Genomic DNA, 6,697 nt, shown 5'->3' on the forward strand with positions numbered 1-6,697 from the left:
GTTCTCAGTGCCAAATATTGTCAAATATTCCAGAAAAAATCATATTTAAATTTTAGGGCATTTGGAGAACTTTTATTTTTGGGATATTTTTATATTGCACGCATAATCAGATAACAGATAGAAAAATACTATTTTTATTTTATTTAATATGAATAACAGAAAGTAAAAGTGGGGTATAGAAGGTTGTGCCTTCTAGTTTCATCCATCTCATAATCATCAAAAGGAATCCACTAACAAGGTTGATCAAGTCTTGTTAACGAACTCATTCCGAATAACATGGAACCGGAGAAATTTCGAATAACTCTATGTTACCTCAACGGGGATATGCACATCTCCAATAATAAGAATATCATATTTCTTCTTGATAGTAGGAAGGGGAAATTCAAAACCTCCAAATATAATCGAAGGAATTTTTCCAATAGAGTTGATACTATGAACTTGAGGTTGTTTCCTTGGAAAGTGTACCATATACTCATTACCATTAACATGAAAAGTGACATTGCCTTTAGTGCAATCAATAACAGCCCCTACAGTATTCAAAAAGGTTCTTCCAAGAATAATATACATACTATCGTCCTCGGGAATATCAAGAATAACAAAGTCCGTTAAAATAGTAACGTTTGCAACTACAACAGGCACATCCTCACAAATACCGACAGGTATAGCAATTGATTTATCAGCCATTTGCAAAGATATTTCAGTAGGTGTCAACTTATTCAAATCAAGTCTACGATATAAAGAGAGAGGCATAACACTAACACTGGCTCCAGGATCACATAAAGCAGTTTTAACATAGTTTCTTTTAATGGAGCATGGTATAGTTGGTACACCAGGATCTCGAAGTTTCTTTGGTATTCCACCCTTAAAAGTATAATTAGCAAGCATGGTGGAAATTTCAGCTTCCGGTATCTTTCTCTTATTAGTAACAATTTCTTTCATGTACTTAGCATAAGGATTCATTTTGAGCATATCAGTTAATCGCATACGCAAAAAGATAGGTCTAATCATTTCAGCAAAGCGCTCAAAATCCTCATCATCCTTTTTCTTGGATGGTTTGGGAGGAAAAGGCATAGGTTTCTAAACCCATGGTTCTCTTTCTTTACTGTGTTTCCTAGCAACAAAGTCTTTCTTATCATAACGTTGATTCTTTGATTGTGGGTTGTCAAGATCAATAGCAGGTTCAATTTCTATATCATTATCATTACTAGGTTGAGCATCATCATGAACATTATCATTAACATTATTACTAGTTTCAGGTTCATTACCAGATTGTGTTTCAGCATCAGAAATAGAAATATCATTTGGATTCTCAGGTATTTCAGTAATAGGTTCACTAGAAGCATGCAAAGTCCTATCATTTTTCTTTTTCTTCCTTTTAGAAGGACTAGGTGCATCTATATTATTTCTCTGAGAATCTTGCTCAATTCTCTTAGGATGGCCTTCAGGATACAGAGGTTCCTGAGTCATTCTACCACCTCTAGTCATAACTCTAACAGCATTATCATTATCCTTACTATTCAATTCATTGAGCAAATCATTTTGAGCTTTAAGTACTTGTTCTACTTGAGTGGTAACCATAGAAGCATGTTTACTAATAAGTTTAAGTTCACCTTTGACATTAGCCATATAATCACCCAAGTGTTCGAGCATATTTGAATTGTATTTCAATTGTCTTCCAAAATAAGCATTAAAGTTTTCTTGTTTAACAATGAAATTGTCAAACTCGTCTAAGCATTGTCTAGTAGACTTATAACGAGGGATATCACCTTCATCAAATCTACAGAGAGAATTTACCTTTACTAGCTGTGTCGGGTTATCAAGACCATGAGTTTCTTCAATAGGTAAAGGATTAAGACCATATGTTTCTTCAACATGCGGTAAATTAAGACCATGTATTTCTTCAATAGGAGGTAAATTCTTAACATCTTCAGGTTTAATACCTTTTTCTTTCATAGATTTCTTTGCCTCTTGCATATCTTCAGGACTGAGAAATAGAATACCCCTGTTCTTCGGAGTTGGTTTAGGAATAGGCTCAGGAATTGGCTCCGGAGGTGTCCAATTATTTTCATTTGTCAACATATTATTCAATAGAATTTCAGCTTCATCAGGTGTCCTTCCCCTGAAAACAAAACCAGCACAACTATCCAGGTAATCTCTGGAGGCATCGGTTAGTCCATTATAAAAGATATCAAGTATTTCATTTTTCTTAAGAGGATGATCAGGCAAAGCATTAAGTAATTGGATAAGCCTCCCCCAAGCTTGTGGGCGTCTCTCTTCTTCAATTTGCACAAAATTGTATATATCCCTTAAAGCAGCTTGTTTCTTATGCGCGGGGAAATATTTAGCAGAGAAGTAATAAATCATATCATGGAGACTACGCACACAACCAGAATCAAGAGAATTAAACCATATCTTAGCATCACCCTTTAATGAGAACGGAAATATTTTAAGGACATAAAAGTAGCGAGTTCTCTCATCATTAGTGAACAGGGTAGCTATATCATTTAATTTAGTAAGATGTGCCACAACAGTTTCAGATTCATAGCCATGAAAAGGGTCAGATTCAACCAAAGTAATTATATCAGGATCAACATAGAATTCATAATCCTTATCAATAACACAGATAGGTGAAGTAGCAAAAGCAGGGTCAGGTTTCATCCTAGCATTTAGAGATTGCTTATTCCATTTAGCTAATAACCTCTTAAGTTCGTGTCTATCTTTGCAAGCTAAAATAGCTAAAGAAGCTTCTTTATCAAAAACATAACCCTCGGGAATAACAGGCAAGTCTTCATCATCAATTTCATCAGTATTATCAAATTCAATATTTTCAATCTCTCTAGCCCTAGCAAGTTGTTCATCAAGAAATTCACCAAGTGGCACAGTAGTATCAAGCATAGCAGTAGTTTCATCATAAGTATCATGCATAGCAAAAGTAGCATCATCAATAACATGCGACATATTAGAACGAATAGCATAAGCAGGTTTAGGTGTCGCAAACTTACTCAAAACAGAAGGTGAATCAAGTGCAGAGCTAGATGGCAGTTCCTTGCCTCCCCTCGTAGTTGAGGGATAAATCTTGGTTCTTGGATCTTTCAAGTTCTTCATAATGATAAACAGATATAAATCCCGAGTGAATCAAAGAATAGAGCTATGATCCCCGGCAACGGCGCCAGAAAATATTCTTGATAACCCACAAGTATAGGGGATCGCAACAGTTTTCGAGGGTAAAGTATTCAACCAAAATTTATTGACTCGACACGAGGGGAGCCAAAGAATATTCTCAAGTATTAGCAGCTGAGTTGTCAATTCAACCACACCTGGAAACTTAATATCTGTAGCAAAGTGTTTCATAGCAAAGTAATATGATAGTAGTGGTAACGATAGCAAAAGGTAACAGTAGTAAAAGTAATGTTTTTGGTATTTTGTAGTGATGATAGCAATAGCAACGGAAAAGTAAATAAGAGAAGAACAATATATGGAAAGCTCGTAGGCAATGGATCGGTGATTGTCAGTGTCAAAACCGGCGGATCTCGGGTAGGGGGTCCCGAACTGTGCGTCTAGGCCGGATGGTAACAGGAGGCAAGGAACATGATGTTTTACCCAGGTTCGGGCCCTCTTGATGGAGGTAAAACCCTACGTCCTGCTTGATTAATATTGATGATATGGGTAGTACAAGAGTTGATCTACCACGAGATCAAGGAGGCTAAACCCTAGAAGCTAGCCTATGGTATGATTGTTGTATGATGAAGTTGTCCTGCGGACTAAAACCCTCCGATTTATATAGACACCGAAGAGGGTTAGGGTTACACAAAGTCGGTTACAATGGTAGGAGATCTTGAATATCCGCATCGCCAAGCTTGCCTTCCACGCCAAGGAAAGTCCCATCCGGACACAGGACGAAGTCTTCAATCTTGTATCTTCATAGTCCTGGAGTCCGGCTGAAGGTATAGTCCGGCTACCCGGACACCCCCTAATCCAGGACTCCCTCAGTAGCCCCCGAACCAGGCTTCAATGACGACGAGTCCGGCGCGCAGATTATCTTCGGCATTGCAAGGCGGGTTCCTCTCCAAATTCCGTGTACCTGCTGAATAACGTCCGATTTTCGTAATGTAGCGCATCTTGGCTTCCACGCCCAATAATGTTCGTCTTCCACGAGTCAAACGAATGCGAAAAGTCAGGGTGTTTTTACATTCACACCCCTAGCCGCATAAACGAGCCGCCTATTTAATGGGATGGGGATTCAGATCCAAACCACACCTTCTCCTCCCGCGAGTAATCATCAGAGCGCCTCCAGCAAAGGTCCATTCCAACATGGCCAGCCGTCACAGCTCCTCCTCTCGCCCTTCCAGTCCTAAACCTGGAGACTGGGAGAGGTGCTCCATCCCGCACAGCGAGCTAGTGTCGCTTCAGGCCAAGGGATTTCTCCCTCGGGCCTACATGGTCCCGGTCTGAGCCGGACTCGCCACCTATAATGGTGGAGAGCAAGCGGAGAGCACCCCCAATCCCTCCAAAGGAGAGCGGGTGTGCCTCGTCCCTTATCTAATAAGAGGACTTGGATTTCCAATTCATCCATTTCTCTGTGGGCTTCTGGAGTTCTACGGCCTCCAGCTGCACAATCTCACGCCCGGCTCTATATTGCATATCGCGGGCTTCGTCGCCCTTTGCGAGCTATTCTTGGGTGTTGAGGCTCATTTTGCGTTGTGGAAGAGGTTATTCTGCCTGGTGCCCCGCTCTAAGGAGGGGTCAATGTATCAAGTGGGCGGAGCCGAAGTGTGGCGCATCGCTGGGACCGGATATCTATCCGGAACCCCAAAGAAGGCATCCGAAGACCAGCCTTCGGAATGGTTTTATATAGAGGACGTCCCGCTGCCGGATCCTGTTTGGATCGGCCTCCCTGAGTTCAACAGTGCTCCCTTAAAGAAGCGCTTGAGCTGGCGTCCACGGAGCCCTCAGGGGGAAAGTGACAGGGACATCATTTACCTGATGGGCCGAATAAGATTGTTAGCCCATTCCGGACTGACCATGATCGGGGTTATGGCCGAATGCATTATGCGGGGGGTGCAACCACTTCAGTATAGAAGCCACCCCATGTGGGACATCAACGGGGAGGACGACGCCACCCGCTATGGCCGTAAGGCGCCAGATTCGGCTGCCGCTCTACTAAAGATCTTGTCCACTTTGTATAAGGGAGAAGAGGAGGAATTTCTCCGCGTCAACCCACAGGGTGGATTCTCTATGCATAATCCACCAAGCTGGGTAAGCGGCCGCATTTACTTGCCCATCCATTTTGTATTCCCATTGTTAAATATTTAGTCTAACGACTTCAACGCAGGAACTGCGCCGGGCTATTAAGGAAATAAACAGCCCTCCTCCACAACCCGAGGACCCAGGAAGGTCCCTCGACCCGGCCTCCCAAGAGGATACGGACATATCTGTGGAGCTGATTGATGGAGTGTTCCATCAATTGAGCAAGGACAACGCCTTGGTGGCCATTACGGCTGATTACCCAGGGCTAATCCCGGCCTCCCAGGTAACTGAGATCGAAGTCCCAGTACCCCGAATAGGTGTCCGCCCTCTCGTGTTTGCAGTTTTCTGATTACAACCGAGCTTTGCAGGGGAGGTTTTTGAGACGGGAGGCCGAACCTGCGGCGGCAAGCCAACGAGGGGCCGCAGGGCCCCGTTGGCAGAAAAGAGGTGTAGTCCGGACCGAGGCGTCAGCGCAAAGGTATGGCGCGCCCCCTTATCCTAGGTGTTACACCTGCGAGGCATATTAACACTCGTGCTTTCTTCAGGACAAAGAGACCTCGCCGGACTATACCCGGAGAGGCTGCCAACCGCGCCTCCACCAGCCAGGCTCCAAAGCCTGGTCCGGAGGCGGAGGCGAACACCAGGCGCACACCGGATGCTCCTCCGATGGAGGATGTGGACAAGTTGTCTGCCACCAACTCTGAGGTGGAGAGTGCCATGAACCACAGGCGTTGCCGGACAATTCTTCGCGACGCTTGTTTCTCCCAAGAGGCATTAGATGCCTTTAATTCAGGAGATGCGTACCTCCATGCCTCTCAAAATGGTCTAGCCAGAGCCACTGAGCAATATGTAAAAGACATACGGGTAAGAAAATTTTGGTAATTATATACCAGTAACCCTCGAGACTTGAAACAGTTAGAGTAACTGATTTAAGGATCATTTGTTATGCAGGTTCTTACAAAGAAGAATACCGTACTGTCCCAGGAGCTGGAAGAGTGCAAAGCCCAACTGGAGGCCGCACTAGCCGCGGCAGGGGAGCCCAAAGAGACCCCCTCTGGTAAGATACACTTCGAAAGATTAGTATCTTGCGAAGTGTGGCGTGGGTGTAAATCTGACAAATCATATTGCAGATGGCGCCGGACTGGATCCGTAGAGGCAACAACTCTTACGCCGGCTAAAGGCCGGTGAGAGTATGCTGACAAGGGTGAGGCGGGAGAAGAATGATCTTCAGGATGCCAACACCAAGCTGGACGTTGAACTTAAAGATGTTCGTGGCCAGCTGTCGGACTCCACTAAGGAGAATCAGCGGCTTTGATGCGGCATATTTAGTAAGTGCTTAAGTGAATCTTTGAAAGAAAAGAGTTCGGCGAGGAAGTCGACTAACAGAGTAATGTCTGTAGGTATGCTAACGGGTCGTCCTGCAGAGGAGATGCCCGGATCTACGGGTGAC

The 6,697-nt window shown here is 43.7% G+C and overlaps 1 pseudogene; it reads right to left on the bottom strand.

The window, feature by feature from the left end:
• Positions 1-303: 303 nt before the first annotated feature.
• Positions 304-2,079, bottom strand: LOC147978186 (uncharacterized; annotated as a pseudogene).
• Positions 2,080-6,697: the final 4,618 nt, after the last annotated feature.

The sequence above is a fragment of the Triticum urartu genome, chromosome 3A, assembly GCF_056163025.1.
Source record: "Triticum urartu cultivar PI428250 chromosome 3A, HENAU_Tu73, whole genome shotgun sequence".
In the NCBI taxonomy this organism is placed as follows: Eukaryota; Viridiplantae; Streptophyta; class Magnoliopsida; order Poales; family Poaceae; genus Triticum; species Triticum urartu.